Source organism: Anolis sagrei, chromosome 7 (assembly GCF_037176765.1).
Source record: "Anolis sagrei isolate rAnoSag1 chromosome 7, rAnoSag1.mat, whole genome shotgun sequence".
NCBI lineage: Eukaryota > Metazoa > Chordata > Lepidosauria > Squamata > Dactyloidae > Anolis > Anolis sagrei.
In genome coordinates, this window is record NC_090027.1 from 15,227,196 (window position 1) to 15,243,409 (window position 16,214).

Consider the following 16,214-nt stretch of genomic DNA (forward strand, 5'->3'; position numbering starts at 1 on the left):
GACTTTACAGCCCGAAAAACAGTTGCATCTGTCAAGTAGGAAATTTAGGTACCGCTTATGCGGGGAGGCTAATTTAAATAATTTACGACACCATAAAACTCTCCAGCAGTGTGCAAAAACAATGAGGAAGGACACCATCACAAGTGGATGGTGACACCGATGCACGATCCCGCCGATCCTCTGGGGAGGCCCTCCTTTCGCCTCTTCCTTTTTCACAGGCAAGACTTGTGGGAACAAGAGAAAAAGCCCTGTGGCCCCCGACTTTGGAATTCACTACCTGGTGAGATTAGGCAAGCCCCCACCTTAGCAGCCTTTAAGAAAAATCTGAAAACTTGGCTCTTCCGATGTGCCTTTGGAGAGTTCTGTTTGTTCCATCTACAGTGTTGCCCCTATGATGCACTTTCCCCCATCCTAAATTGAAAGTCTAACACCACTGTTCATCCTTTCTGGGCTCCTCTCAATTACACTTTTTCTATTCCTACCTCATCCAGGGTTTTATCATTTTACCTCGTCCATTTGGCCTGCCCATTGTGTTTGATTTTATATATGTCCATCTCTTCTGTTTATTTTATTTTGCTACTTTATGTATATTATTCTGATGAAATTTTGTTGCCTGCATTTTGTATTTTATTTTGCTGTATTGGTATCTTTGAGTTTGGCCTCATGTTAGCCACCCAGAGTCCCCTTCGAGGTGATGGTGGTGGGGTATAAATAAAGTTTTTAAAATTATTATTATTATTATGGTGAAGCGACAGCTCCCTCGGTGGCTGGAATTCAAAAAGCATACCCTCATGAAGCTGGAAAGTTAAATAGCCTCTGTGTCTCTTATCTATATATGTTGTGTGTCTATGGCATTGAATGTTTGCCATGTATATGTGCATTGTGATCCGCCCTGAGTCCCCTGCGGGGTGAGAAGGGCGGATTATAAATGCTGTTAAGTAAGTAAGTAAATAAATAATACATTTCCTTGCTTCTCTCTCTCCATGGCTGAGGCCCAGGAAGGCCGAGCTCAGGGTTTCCTTTGAGGCGTCCTTCCCTCCTCATCCCTGAGGGATGGAGGAGGCTTGAGGTGAGCTCCCTGCTCTGCTGCTGGGCCGAAGACAGCCCGGGTCAGCGTGAGCTTCCAGCCATTTGTCTAGCTTGCTGTCGACCTTTGCAGCCCGAAAAACAGTTGCATCTGTCAGGTAGGAAATTTAGGTACTGCTTATGCGGGGAGGCTAATTTAACTAAGTTACGATGCCATAAAACTCTCCAGTAGTGTGCAAAAAGAATGAAGAAATACTCCATCGGTGTCACAAGTGGATGGTGAAGTGACATCTCCCCGGTGGCCGGAATTCAAAAAGCACACCCTCATGAAGCTGGAATGTTAAATAGCCTCTGTGTCTTTGGTCTATATGTGTTGTGTGTCTATGGCATTGAATGCTTGTCATTTATATGTGCATGGTCAACATTTTCTAATGTTACGTCATTAAGCTGTATCTCTGGCATTGGAAAGGGATTTGCTGGTGACTTTGGTTTTCTTGATGTTCAATGACAGGCCGAGCTTCTCGTATGTTTCTGCGAAGGTGTTTAGAGTGGCTTGTAGATCTTCTTCTGAATGTGCACAGACGACGTTGTCATCAGCATACTGGAGTTCTATAACAGATATAAATAAATATATTTCCTTGCTTCTCTCCCTCCATGGCTGAGGCTCAGGAAGGCCGAGCTCGGGATTTCCTTTGAGGCGACCTTCCCTCCTCATTCCTGAGAGATGGAGGAGGCCTGAGGCGAGCTCCCTGCCTTCCGCCGCCTTGGAGGAAAAGGGACACAGGAAGCAGGAAGGCCCCTCTTCCGCCTGCCTCCTCCTCTCCTCAGGAAACTGCTTCCCTCAGTGCCTCTGGGAAAAAAGCTGCACTCGCAGAGCTCAGGCAGTGTTGTATTTCAGTGTTGATGTTGACTTTGGTAGAGAGGTGGCTGCCAAGGTAGCAGAAATGGTCTACATTTTCTAATGTTATGCCATTAAGCTGTATCTTTACGAGAGATTTAGAATTGTCTGCACACCCACATATCCCTAAAATATCCATCCTATTTCTCTTGAACATGCCCAGCATTATAAAATTTTAATCATTACATTTGGCCCTGCCACAGGTTTTAAATGCGTCGTGATATTATTGTTATGCCTTACGAGTTATTTATTGTTGTATTGTTGTTGTTGTGTTTTATTGATGTATTTGGGCTCGGCCTCCTGTAAGCCGCACCGAGTCCTGCGGGAGATGGTAGCGGGTTATAAATAAAGGATTATTATTATTATTATCTGTGGTATTGGAAAGGGATTGGCTGGTGACTTTGGTTTTCTTGATGTTCAATGAGAGGCTGAGCTTCTCGTATGCTTCTGTGAAGGTGTTTAGAGTGGCTTGTAGATCTTCTTCTGAATGCGCACAGACGACATTGTCATCAGCATTCTGGAGTTCTATAACAGATATAAATAAATATATTTCCTTGCTTCTCTCCCTCCATGGCTGAGGCCCGGGAAAGCCGAGCTCGGGATTTCCTTTGAGGCGACCTTCCCTCCTCATCCCTGAGGGATGGAGGAAGCCTTCCGCCGCCTTGGAGGAAAAGGGACACAGGAAGCAGGAAGGCCCCTCTTCCGCCTCCCTCCCTCCCTCCCTCCCTCCCTCCCTCCCTCCTTCCCTCCCTCCCTCCCTCCCTCCCTCCCTCCCTCCCTCCCTCCCTCCCTCCTTCCTTCCTTCCTTCCTTCCTTCCTTCCTTCCTTCCTTCCTTCCTTCCTTCCTTCCTTCCTTCCTTCCTCAGGAAACTGTTTCCCTCAGCGCCTCCGAGGGCGGGGCTTGCGGAGGGGGCGGGGCGCGCGGTGCCGCAGGCGCAGGCCACGCCCCTTCTCCCCCTCCCGCTGGAGATAAGAGCTCCATTGCTGTGAGTGTCAGTGTCACCGCCGCTGAAGCCGAAGGAAGCGGCGGAGTGGGCGGGGCGTGCATACTAATGAGGCAGCCGGGCCTCTCTATTGTGCAACCGGAGCTCTGAGGTGAAAAGCGCAGGCAGGATGGAGGCGGGGAGCCTTGCCGGCGCTGCTCTTGCCGCGGCGCGCTCCTCCTCCTCCTCCTCCTCGTCCTCCTGGCTGTAGGGCTCGGGCAGCGGCGCTGAGGGCGGGCGGGCGGCAGGGAGCTGCTTCCTCCTCCTCCTCCTCTTCGTCTTCCTTCGCCTTCCTCCGCGGCCGCCATGGAGCCCGGGCGGCCAGGCCTGTGAGGGAACGGGAACAGCAGCAGCTCCTCATCCTCCTCCTCTTCTCCTCAGAGAAGGAAAAAGGGAGAGGCGGCGGCGGCGACGGCGGCGGCTGCGAGGGCCATTTTAACCTGGTGCGTTTGCCATCTTATCCCCTCAGGAAGCGGGCGGAGGGCCTTGTTGTTTGGCAGGGTTTGTGGGGGGGGGGGGTTCTTGGAAGGCCCCAACCCCCTTCCCAGGCTGCCATGTTTTATTGTTTGCTAAGATCATCCCCGCCTGTCTGCTTAGGGTGGTTTTGGCTGAGGGGTACCAAAAAAAGGGGGGGGGGGAGTTTCCATGGCAACAAAAGGGATGCCACGGGGAGCTGTGGGCGCCATGAGGCCGAGGAAAGGGCGCCTGCCTGCCTGCCTTCTCTTGGATGGGCCCGCTTGGAGCCTCCCTTATCCATTAGAATCATAGAGTTGGAAGAGACCTCATGGGCCATCCAGTCCAACCCCCTACCTAGAAGCAGGCATGTTGCGTTTAAAGCACCCCGACAGATGGCCATCCAGCCTCTGTTTAAATCCTCCAAAGAAGGAGCCTCCACCACACTCTGGGGCAGAGAGTTCCACTGATTGTACTTGAAAGATAATATTCACAATCATAGAATAATAGAGTTGGAAGAGACCTCATGGGCCATCCAGTCCAACCCCCTGCCTAGAAGCAGGAATATTGCATTCAAAGCATCCCTGACAGATGGCCATCCAGCCTCTGTTTAAAAACCTCCAAAGAAGGAGCCTCCACCACACTCTGAAGAGACAGTTCCACTGCTGAACGGCTCTCACAGTCAGGAAGTTCTTCCTCATGTTCAGATGGAATCTTCTTTCTTGTAGTTTGAAGCCATTGTTCCACATCCTAGTCTCCAGGGAGGCAGAAAACAAGCTTGCTCCCTCCTCCCTGTGGCTTCCTCTCACATATTTATTCATGGTCCTCATCATGTCTCGTCTCAGCCTTCTTCTCTTCTTCAGGCTAAACATGCCCAGCTCCTTAAGCCACTCCTCATAGGGCTTGTTCTCCAGACCCTTGATCATTTTAGTCACGCTCCTCTGGACACATTCCAGCTTGTCAACATCTCTCTTCAATTGTGGTGCCCAGAATTGGACACAATATTCCAGGTGTGGTATAACCAAGGCGGAATAGAGGGGTAGCATGACTTCCCTGGATCTAGACACTAGACTCATATTTATGCAGGCCAAAATCCCGTTGGAGTATAGTGTCTACATCCACGGAAGTCATCTTTCAAAATAGCACAATCATTATTAAAAGTGTAGAATCAACAGTTCCATAACAAAACTTGTTAATATCTCTCTTGAATTGTGGTGCCCAGAATTGGACACAATATTCCAGATGTGGTCTAACCAAGGCAGAATAGAGGGGTAGCATGACTTCCCTAGACCTAGACACTATGCTCCTATTGATGCAGGCCAAAATCCCATTGGCTTTTTTTGCTGCCACATCACATTGTTGGCTCATGTTTAACTTGTTGTCCACGAGGACTCCAAGATCTTTTTCACACGTACTGCTCTCGAGCCAGGTGTCATCCCCCATTCTGTATCTTTGCATTTCGTTTTTTCTGCCTAAGTGGAGTATCTTGCATTTGTCACTGTTGAACATCATTTTGTTAGTTTTGGCCCATCTCTCTAATTTGTCAAGATCATTTTGAATCCTGCTCCTGTCCTCTGGAGTATTGGCTATCCCTCCCAATAATAATAATAACAATAATAATTTAAAAGATTTAAAGATTAAACTGCAAAGACTCTGGCACAAGCCAGTCAAGGTGGTCCCAGTGGTGATCGGCACACTGGGTGCAGTGCCTAAAGACTTAACTGCACTTAAACACAATCGGCGCTGACAAAATTACCATCTGCCAGCTGCAGAAGGCCACCTTACTGGGATCTGCATACATAATAATAATAATAATAATAATCTTTATTTATACCCTGCCACCATCTCCCCAATGGGGACTCGGTGCGGCTTACATGAGGCCAAGCCCGGACAACATATTACAGCAATAAAATCAAAACATTAACAACAAATAACAACAACATCATCAAAATTATATTTAAAAAATAGCAGCAGTCATAAAAGATCATTCTAATAAACACAATCATGGTGACGGTAACAATGGATAAAAATAGGATAAAAACAATTCAAAGACTGAAATGAGACAAAATAGGAGCAGAACATTTACAGGTACTCATAAAATACATAGAATTGTGAGGCTAAACTTTCCATTTGGGGGCGCGAGCTCCAGCAAAAACGTTGAGGGGTGCAAAATATCATGGCATGCACCTACTCACCAAAGGTGCAGCGGAAGAGCCAGGTTTTAAGGTTCTTTTTAAACATTTCTAATGAAGGGGCTTTCCTAATCTCTCCAGGTAAAGAGTTCCAAAGTCGGGCATTATTTGCCGATACACAGTCCCAGACAGTAGGGAAGTGTCCGACGTGTGATCCGATACAACAGCCAGCAGAGTGTCTGCTGTGGACTCATCTCGTTGTGTTTCAAATAATAATAATAATAATAATAATAATAATTAAAAAAACTTTATTTATACCCCGCCACCATCTCCCCAAGGGGACTCGAGGCGGCTTACATGAGGCCAAGCCCAACATCAGTAAAAAACAAAGCAGCAAGCAAATAAAACAGTACAATTAATATAACTCGCATATAAGCAACATATGATTACACGCTTTCACGTTTCTTGAACACTTGAATGGGTCAACACCACAGGTCAGGGAATCTATATCAATAAAATGGATGAATTGACACGAAATTTGGACACAAGACACCTATCAGGCCAACAAGTGACCATTATTCATAAAAACACTGAAAAACACAACAGAAGGTACTTAAAATGCCAAAAAACCCAAAAAATACATTACAACACATGCACACAACCATATATATATGAAAATGCACATATATACACACCTACACAAATATATACACATAGTACATATGTGTATAACACACACAATGTGATGTTTGTTTGTGGGATTAACATAATTCAAAAACCACTGGACGAATTGACACCAAATATGGACACAAGACACCTATCAGGCCAACAAGTGACTATCACTCATAAAAAAACACTGAAAAACACAACAGAAGGGACTTAAAAGCCAAAAAAAACAAAACAAAAAATTACAATAACGGATGATGAGATTGGATCTTGATTCTACTGATGAGACACTAATGATTTGTTATATTGATGCTTAATTGTTTATTATGCTACTGTTTTATCTGTCCCTTAACTGTTTATATGATGTTTAGCATTGAATTTTTGCTGTTGTTAACCACTTTGAGTCACCTAAGGGCTGAGAAAAGCAGTATATAAATGAAATAAATAAATAAACACATGTACACAACTACATATATATGCGAACGCACATATATACACATCTACACAAATATATACACATAACACACATATATGCATAGCACATATGTGTATAACACACACACACATATACACATAACGCAAGCACACAAAACACATATGCAGATACTGGGCCACAGCAACAGGGCAGGGGATGGCTAGTAATAGTATAATAATACTCAGCAACAGTTGGGTTGATAGAGCCTGCAAAGCTGGTCCTACCTGTCTCTGTTTCTTAGAAGCTGGCATATTTTCCCAAGGAGCAGCTCTTGGGTTTGTTTGTTGTTTTACCCTCCATGCTGGCAAATCTTAAAATGTCCACAAGTGCCCGCCCTCAGGGAACATCTCTCAGAAAGCCCTGTTGTAGGTTGGGGCTTCTTCAAACTTTTCAATTGCAAGATACTCCACTTAGGCATAGTGTGGTGGAACCTCCTTCTTTTGAGGCTTTTAAACATCTGTCGGAGGTGCTTTGAATGCAATTTTCCTGCTTCTTGGCAGGGGGTTGGACTGGAGGGCCCATGAGGTCTCTTCTAACTCTATGATTCTATTATTCTAATTCATGACCTCTATTCGGTATTTGAGATATTTTGAGGTAGCCCCAATGATGTAAAACAGGTACAAAACTCAAATGTTTCCTGGTGCGAGGATCAGCAATTGCAAGATGGTTTCCCTTTTTATAGGAGCCCCCGATGGTGCAGTGGGTTAAAGTAATATAATATATTGTATATACATATAATATGTATAATATTGTAATGTAATGCAATATAATACTAATAAAAATATGATATTATAACTATATATTTTATATTACATGTAATATTACTAATAATATTACAATATAATGGTATAGTACAATATAGTAATATATAATTCTAAGATGGTGCTATGCTAATAATATATTGTATGTATATATAACTTGTAAGCCGCTCTGAGTCCTCTTCAAGGTGAGAAGGGTGGGATATCTAAGTTGTAAATAAATAAATACATAAACATAGCAAAAACAGTACAAATACACACACTAAAAGGTACCTCCATAAAAGTTCCATACCAAAACGTATCTCTATGAAATACATGTTAAAACAGACAAAACAGAGATTAAACAAAGGACATGCATTAAATTCATGATTATGTTTAAAGATTGTCTTGATAGGCCTGCCAGAAGAGACAGGTCTTCACTTGTGTCTTAAATTCCGACAGCTGATTTAGAGGCAGGTCGTTCCACAGTCTTGGGGCAGCTGATGAAAAGGTCCTCTGGGTGGTGGTTGCCAGTTGGGTTCTGGCTGTTTGGAGCAGACGTCTCTCAGAAGACCGAAGTGTGTGAGGCAGATTGTATGGGAGAAGGTGATCCTTTAGGTAACCTGAACCCAAGCCATGCAGGGTTTTAAAACTCAAAACCATCACTCGGAAACGAATTTGCAGCCAGTGGTTTAACTTTAGGATAGGTGTAATATGCTCACTCCTAGATGTTCCAGTAACCAATCTGGCTGCTGTATTTTGAACCATTTGGAGTTTCCAAACTTGGTACAAGGGTAGCCCAATGTAAAGTGCATCATAGAAGTCCAACCTTGAGGTTACCAAATGCCTGAAACAACCACAAAGTGACATTGGGAGAACTTACACTGTTGTCAATTTTTGTGACCCCAACATGGAGCTAAGACTACCCCATTTGAGGCTGGGACCCAGATTTTAGGAGGCAGTGTTGTCGATCAGCCCCCCCCCCCCACATCATAATGCTGCTCTTCAGTCTCATAAGCCCCAAACATCGGATGTACTCTTTGGGGCTGATGGTCCTTGCAATCAAAAACATCTGATGGGGAAGGTGCCTATAGTTCTACATCTTGTTAAAAAATCATCCTGAAGAATGAAATGAGAAAGACAGATATTACTAAGGAGTTGGAGGATGCTTCATTGAGTTTTCCTGTGAAGAAGAGAGCTGAAGAGTTGTGCACGATTTCAGCCTTAGGTGGGAGTGAATGGCGGGGGGGGGGGGGATTTATAAGTTGAAAACCCAACCAAGGAAGGAAGTGAGAGAGAAAACAGTGTGTTCCTCTCTTTAAAGGTCTTGAGCTACCTGTGCTAGGATTGAGAAGATGCCACATTGCTGGAGCAAAGCAATGCCCACAGAATATCTTCTAACTTGTTCTACTCTGCTATTTGTGCAGTTCCAATATCTTCTAGTTTCCTTGCTGGTATTGTTTATCCTGTGGAAGAAAAACAAACAAAAGAGTTATTTTTTCACTCTTTAATGCAGGTGTGAAATTGCATTTATTGTTTTGTGGCCTGATTGTGATCTAGCATTGTGAAGAAATGCATCTACAGCTAATACAAATTGTCTTCTGCCGTTACTCTTGGGTGTTTTTAATTTGAAGGGAAGGGTGGAGAGGACATCGGCTCTTCATGTTGCCAGATACTCAGCTCATTTTGTCCTTTCTGTTTGGCTAAACACTGCCAATCTGTCTGCAGAGAGTTTAATTTAAGTTGTGATTCATAGGGTAAGGGGGTATCCTGAAAGCATGAAAACTCATGCAGCATTCTTTCCACAATGTCAGAAGATAAGAGGGTTCCTTTTTTTTAATTTTATTTATCAAAAGATTACTACCCCGTGAACTATGGCTCTTCCCTGGAGCAGAAGACAAAACAGATTGAGAATTCCACAAATCTGAACACTGCAATCAAGCAGCCTCTCTCCTTTCTATGGACCCAAATGTACCAGACAGGCCATATTACCAAGTTGTCATGACAAATACCCCTTTCTCTGGTTGAGCAACTTGAGAAAGAAGAAAATGTTTGCAGTCTGAGTACTCTGCATAAGTCTATAAGCACATAAGCTTCCACATTTTATGAAAATTTGAAAGGATAGGCATCACAGGCCAGGGAATACTCATCAACAGTTTGGCTAGTAGGGTTGGTCCTGCAAAGCTTGTCCTACCTGTCTCTGGTTCTTATACCTTGGGTGTATTATTTTTCCTTACTAAGGATTTGGCAGCAAATATTTAGTTGTTTGAATGTGGATGAAGTGAAGGCTAACAACAGTATGCTTTATTTCCTCCTTGGTAACTTTTTCACTGAGTTGCTTTGTAACTCTAGAGAAAACAGGTTTATTTATTTATTTATTTATTTATTTACATCACTTATATCCCGCCCATATCAGCCCGCAGGCGACTCAGGGCGGTCTACATATCGGCACAATTCGATGCCATCAATACAATACAAAAGCAAAAACAATTAAGTGCATTTAGACAAAAAAGACAGTGCAATAACAATTTAAAAAGAGCTATATCCTCTCAATCCAATCCTCATCCGTTTCATCGTCTTGGCCGTTCCTGGGTCATTCTCCATCTCAAGCTTGACTATTTCGGGGTTCCGAATGCCTGCTCGAAGAGCCAGGTTTTCACTCTCTTACGAAAGGTCAGGAGGGAGGGGGCTGATCTAATATCCCTAGGCAGGGAGTTCCACAGCCAAGGGGCCACCACAGAGAAGGCCCTGTCTCTCGTCCCCGCCAAGCGTGCTTGCGAAGCAGACGGGATTGAGAGCAGGGCCTCCTCAGATGATCTTAACTTCTTGGAGGGTTCGTAGGAAGAGATGTGTTCGGATAGGTAGGCTGGGCCAGAACCGTTTAGGGCTTTATAGGCTAAGGCCAGCACTTTGAATTGGGCCCGGTAGCAAACTGGCAGCCAGTGGAGCTGGCGCAGAAGAGGAGTTGTGTGCTCCCTGAGCACCGCTCCTGTTAGCAACCTGGCTGCTGCACGCTGGACCATTTGAAGCTTCCGGGCCGTCTTCAAAGGCAACCCCACGTAGAGCGCGTTGCAGTAATCTATGCGAGATGTAACCAGAGCGTGGACTACCGTGGCCAAGTCAGACTTCCCAAGGTACGGGCGCAGCTGGCGCACAAGTTTTAGTTGTGCAAATGCTCCCCTGGTCACCGCCGAAACCTGGGGTTCCAGGCTCAGCAATGAATCCAGGATCACACCCAAGCTGCGAACCTGCGTCTTCAGGGGGAGTGTAACCCTATCCAGCACAGGCTGTAACCCTATGCCCTGTTCGGCCTTTCGACTGACCAGGAGTGCCTCTGTCTTGTCTGGATTCAGTTTCAATTTGTTAGCCCTCATCCAGTCCAATACAGCGGTTAATATATCTATCCAGTCTTTGCAGAATGAATCCTAGCTTGGTCTTTGGTTTGAACAACTGATAGAAACTCTGCATTAATGTTTCATTATTGGCTGATAAATAGACCTGTAACTGTGACCATGAACAATTTTGATTTAAAAGTATTGGTTTGAATATAAGGTAATGAGAAAGTTCCCCCCTGTGCAGTTTGATCTCTGAAGGCTTTTTCACTGTGCAAGAGATGGAGAACCACGAGCCACAGGCTGCACCTTAGGCCTATACAGTTTAGATCAGGCATGAGCAAACTTGGTCCCTTTAGGTGTTTTGGACTTCAACTCCCACAATTTGGAGTTGTAGGAGTTGAAGTCCAAGACACCTGAAGGGCCAAAGTTTGCCCATGCCTGGTTTAGATGTATTCTGTTCTCAATCTATATAAATAAAATTGTAATGCTCATTTGTGGGATTAACATTACTCAAAAACCACTGAAGAAATTGACACCAAATTTGGACGCAATACGCCTCTCAGGCCAACAAGTGACCATCATTCAGAAAAACACAGCGGAAGGGACTTAAAAAGCCAAAAAACGAAAAATACATTACAACACATGCACAAAACCACATATATACGCAAACACACATTTATACACATATACACAAATATATACACACATATACACATAACACATATGTGTATAACACATACACATAACGTTAACATACAAAACACATATACACAGACTGGGCCACAGCAACGCGTGGCAGGGAATGGCTAGTCTGAACTAAATGTGTTCCTAGTCAAGAGTGAATTTATTTCAATGAAAGTACATTCCTACAAGAAAGGCAGCATACCTGGTGATAAGGATTAAAGTTTTAGATCTTTTTTCTTGGATAGAAATTCATGGCTGTAGCATCTCCCTTTCGTGACTAGAGTGCTAGCTAGAAAATAATTGTTTTCCAAGGATTATTGGCACTTGTTGGCATTAGGGGGAAAAGCAGATGGAACCTTATTAAACACAGATCTTGTAAGGGATGAATAAATAGCCCCAACATGAACTATTTGAGAAAATAATTTTTTACAGGATTGAATCTGGCATTTGTAAGCCCAGTAATGATTTAAAAATATAGTACTAGTTCCTTGATCTGGATGAATGAATAAATTGTAACAATGTCTGTAGGTATTCTGCAAAGATACAGAATGGGGGATGCCTGGCTCGAGTGCAGTACGTGTGAAAAAGATCTTGGAGTCCTCGTGGACAACAAGTTAAACATGAGCCAGCAATGTGATGTGGCGGCAAAAAAAGCCAATGGGATTTTAGCCTGCATCAATAGGAGCATAGTGTCTAGATCTAAGGAAGTAATGCTACCCCTCTATTCTGCTTTGGTTAGACCACACCTGGAATATTGTGTCCAATTCTGGGCACCACAATTCAAGAGAGATATTGACAAGCTGGAATGTGTCCAGAGGAGGGCGACTAAAATGATCAAGGGTCTGGAGAACAAGCCCTATGAGGAGCGGCTTAGGGAACTGGGCATATTTAGCCTGAAGAAGAGAAGGCTGAGAGGAGATATGATAGCCATGTATAAATATGTGAGAGGAAGCCACAGGGAGGAGGGAGCAAGCTTGTTTTCTGCTTCCTTGGAGACTAGGACGCGGAACAATGGCTTCAAACTACAAGAGAGGAGATTCCATCTGAACATTAGGAAGAACTTCCTGACTGTGAGAGCCGTTCAGCAGTGGAACTCTCTGCCCCGGAGTGTGGTGGAGGCTCCTTCTTTGGAAGCTTTTAAGCAGAGGCTGGATGGCCATTTGTCAGGGGTGATTTGAATGCAATATTCCTGCTTCTTGGCAGGGGGTTGGACTGGATGGCCCATGAGGTCTCTTCCAACTCTTTGATTCTATGATTCTATTCTCAACCAAATGCTCAAATACTGGTATAGCTGGAGAACCAGGTTTGCGATAACTTAAAACAGTAAACGGAATTATACGTTTTGTTTGCCTCCTTGGATGTTTTCAGAAGCATAAATCTAGGAAAGCTTTTAAAGTTGACACAAACAGATTTAGTGTGCCAATGTTATTAGTGCACCAGTGATGATTAATGTGGACACTATTTTCAAATTTATAGCCTTTATCCCTTTTATAACCTTCTGTTAATTTATTTTACAGTAGTTTGTAGATCACAGAGGGTCAGCATGTTGTAGTGATTTGAGCTTTGGACTATGAAACCAGGTTTTGAATTCTCAGTTCAGTAGCAGAAACATATTGAGTGATCTTGAGCCAGTCACAGTCTCTCAACTTCAGAGGAATAAATCTTGCAGGAAAATACCACGATCAGTTCACCATGCATCGGAACTTATTTGAAGGCACACAGGACCACAAAGAAAAGTTTTAGATCAAATCCCAAGTACAGGTTGAGTGTCTCTTATCCAAAATGCTAAGGATCAGAAGTGTTCCATAATTTGAATTCATGTATGCTTCAAATACACCTTATACCAAAATTAACCTGAAAGTAATTTTGTACAAATTATTTTAATTTTGTACATAAAACAATGTTTTTGTTCACTGAATTATCAGAAAGCAAAAGTGTCACCATCTCAGCCATCTACACAGACAATGAAAGTATTTGGAAGGCAGTTCCTTCCACAACTCCAATCATTAAATATTGAGATTGTTTCCTGGGATTGTTACTATCTCAAATTTTAAGCTAGTAGATTTGAAGAGTGTATGCCATGAATCTTTTTTTCAAAGAGAAGGACAATGTTTACTTGTCTCTAGTCCTCTGCCACCTCATCTGCTCTCCCAAGATTTCTGCAAAATGATGGAAGGTATTTCTATAAGTTATCAGCAAGTTCCTTCAGTACTTTGGGGTGCAACTCACCTAGTCCTGCATATTTGAACTAATTCAGGTCAAATTAGGTGATTCCTGATATTAACTCCTTATCAATCTTGATTCGCAACCTGGATTCCTTGCCGTAGTCTCGGCTTGTTTTATAGAAGCTTAAATCCTTGTGTTGCAGGAACACTGAACCAAAATAGGCATTGAGCTATTCTACCTTTTCATTGTGATATGTTATCATTATGTCATCTTTGCTAAGCACTGGCTCCAGATTTCCCATTGCTATTCTCTTGCCTCAAACATATTTGAAAATAACCCTTTCTTGCCTAGCCTTTTAACTCACGTTGAGCTTTAGCTTTCCTTACAGAATTCCTGCAAGCTTGGACTGCATCTCTACTTTTCCTGAGTGATTCATCCATCTTTCCATCCACACATGCTCTTTTCCCCCCTTCACTGCCTCTTTGAGTTTATTATTCAACTACATTGGCTTTTGAGATGCTCTCCAGTGTTCTTCTTCCATGGAATTGTTTGTGATTGTGCTTTTAGTCGTTCCCTCTTCAGGAAATCCTACCCATGCTGGGTGTCTCTTTATCATCTCTACTCCTGGGATTCATCTGTCCAGTATTTCCCTGAGCTTTCCTGAAAGCTAGTTTTTGTGTTTGACTATACTCTTTGTTGGGTTGTTCCACAATCATGAAGTCTAACGTTACATGTTCACTTTCCCCAAAGTATAGCTGGTGTGATTCCAGTGACAACCATCTCCCTATTGGTTAGAATGAAATCCAGGATTTCTGATCCCCTTGTTCCTTTCTCCACCTTTTGAAAGGAGCCCCCAGTGGTGCAGTGGGTTAAACCCTTGTGCCAGCAGGACTGAAGACCGACAGGTCAGAGGTTCAAATACGGGGAGAGAGCATGGATGAGCTCCCTCTGTCAGTTCCAGCTCTCCATGCAGGGACATGAGAGAAGCCTCCCACAACGATGGTAAAACATAAAAACATTTGGCTGTCCCCTGGGCAACGTCCTTGCAGACGGCCAATTCTCTCACACCAGAAGCGACTTGAAGTTTCTCAAGTTGCTCCTGACCCCCCCCCCCCAAAAAAAACCTTTTGAAAGAGGAAATTATTGGAAAGCCTATACTTTTAACAGAGCTAGTCTCCCAGCAGAATTTGTGGTAAACCATGACTTATCCTGATGAAAAGAAAATCCAGCTCACTTGAGGATATTCTGTACTCTCTTTTGGCATGGCTATGAAGAAAAGAATGGAAGGGTTTGTTTACAGTTTTTATTACCTGCAATTTATAATTTTGTCCAAGCTGAAAACAATACTGGTTAATAGTAACTTTGTCTTGAAGTTTTTCAAATAGAGGAAATTCTGTAACTTGATTTTTTTTTCTTATGATATTGTGGAAACTACTCTGTGGTGTTCTCAAGAGTAGTATAAAAACATAAGTAAAATAAATTTAGTCAGCCATGATGAGAGTTGAAATTCAGCAGTGTCTAGGAGGTCACTGTTTCCTCATCCTTGATTTATGCTATAAGGAGTCTAAGCTGTATTTTGTACATTCCTCTAGTCTGTAATTTTCAGCATGATCCTACACATGTTTATTTGAAAGCTATCTCTGTTGAATTAAAGGAGGGTTGTGGTCTAGTAAAGGTACTTGGGACTGCAGCCCCAGGAAGATTGTTCAGATGCAAAACAGGGGTGGGTGAGCCATGGAACAAAAATAGCAACAATAGTAATAAATCTGGAGATTTATTTGTAGAACACAGGAGACAGTCAGTTTGGTTGAAATTCAGGGGAATTGTCTGTTGTTATTCAGCCCTCTGGAACAAAGTGTCATCTCTCAGAACTATACAGGTCTTCGAGCCAAACGGCGCAATCAGCCATCTAACCCAACACATTTGTTTGTCAGAGCATATAACAGACTGCAGTGGAAAGGGGGGGGGGGGTATTTGAATACGTATGTCCACACCCATCCACAAGACGTCTAACCTTTTCTCTGGAATGCTACTTTTGTAGTGCAGGAAGATGTGTACTAGAGAGAGAACAGAAATACTTGTTTGCGCTTAGATCTGTGGTCTGCTGATATGTAGTATGGCATTTAAAGCAGACTCGGAAAATATTTGACCCTCCTGAAATTCAGCAACCTCTAAAGAGCCACACTTTCCCCAATTTTGACTTAAAATCATGCTCAGGTTTGATTTATTTTATTTGGAGTGCAATTATTTTGTATTGTACTGGGTAAGGACAAGATGGGAAAAGTCACTTAGAGTAGTGTCAGTTGACTAAAAACACAATGTGCTTATTTTCTGTGGCTGACGTCCACTTGGTAACTTTGATTGGTGAGAAGGATTACGGCAGCATATGGTTTTAGGCATTGTGTAAAGAGAGAGGTATCTAGTAGTTCCTCATGTGATACTTTCATACAAACAGAAGCATACAGATCAAGGAACATAATCAGGAACCATTAAAAAGAAAGAAATTGGCCATTCTAAACAGGAATGTTATATACATGGCTCTTGTGCCTGACCTGGTATGTAAAACATATAACCTTTCCAATGTTGGACAGTGGCTCCAGTCATCTGTAACTACTGCTTGTGCAGTAGTTCCAGGGCTGATGGCAATTGCAATACAAAA

The 16,214-nt window shown here is 43.2% G+C and overlaps 1 protein-coding gene across 3 annotated transcripts in view; it reads left to right on the plus strand.

Moving 5' to 3' along the window:
* Positions 1 to 2,894: 2,894 nt before the first annotated feature.
* ZMIZ2 (zinc finger MIZ-type containing 2) overlaps positions 2,895 to 16,214 on the plus strand; it is a 126,567-nt gene continuing 113,247 nt past the window's right edge. For all 3 annotated transcript variants that reach the window (XM_067470689.1, XM_067470688.1, XM_060786937.2), the window contains exon 1: positions 2,895 to 3,350. The gene's annotated coding sequence lies outside the window, so the exon portion shown is untranslated. The remainder of the gene's footprint in view (positions 3,351 to 16,214) is intronic.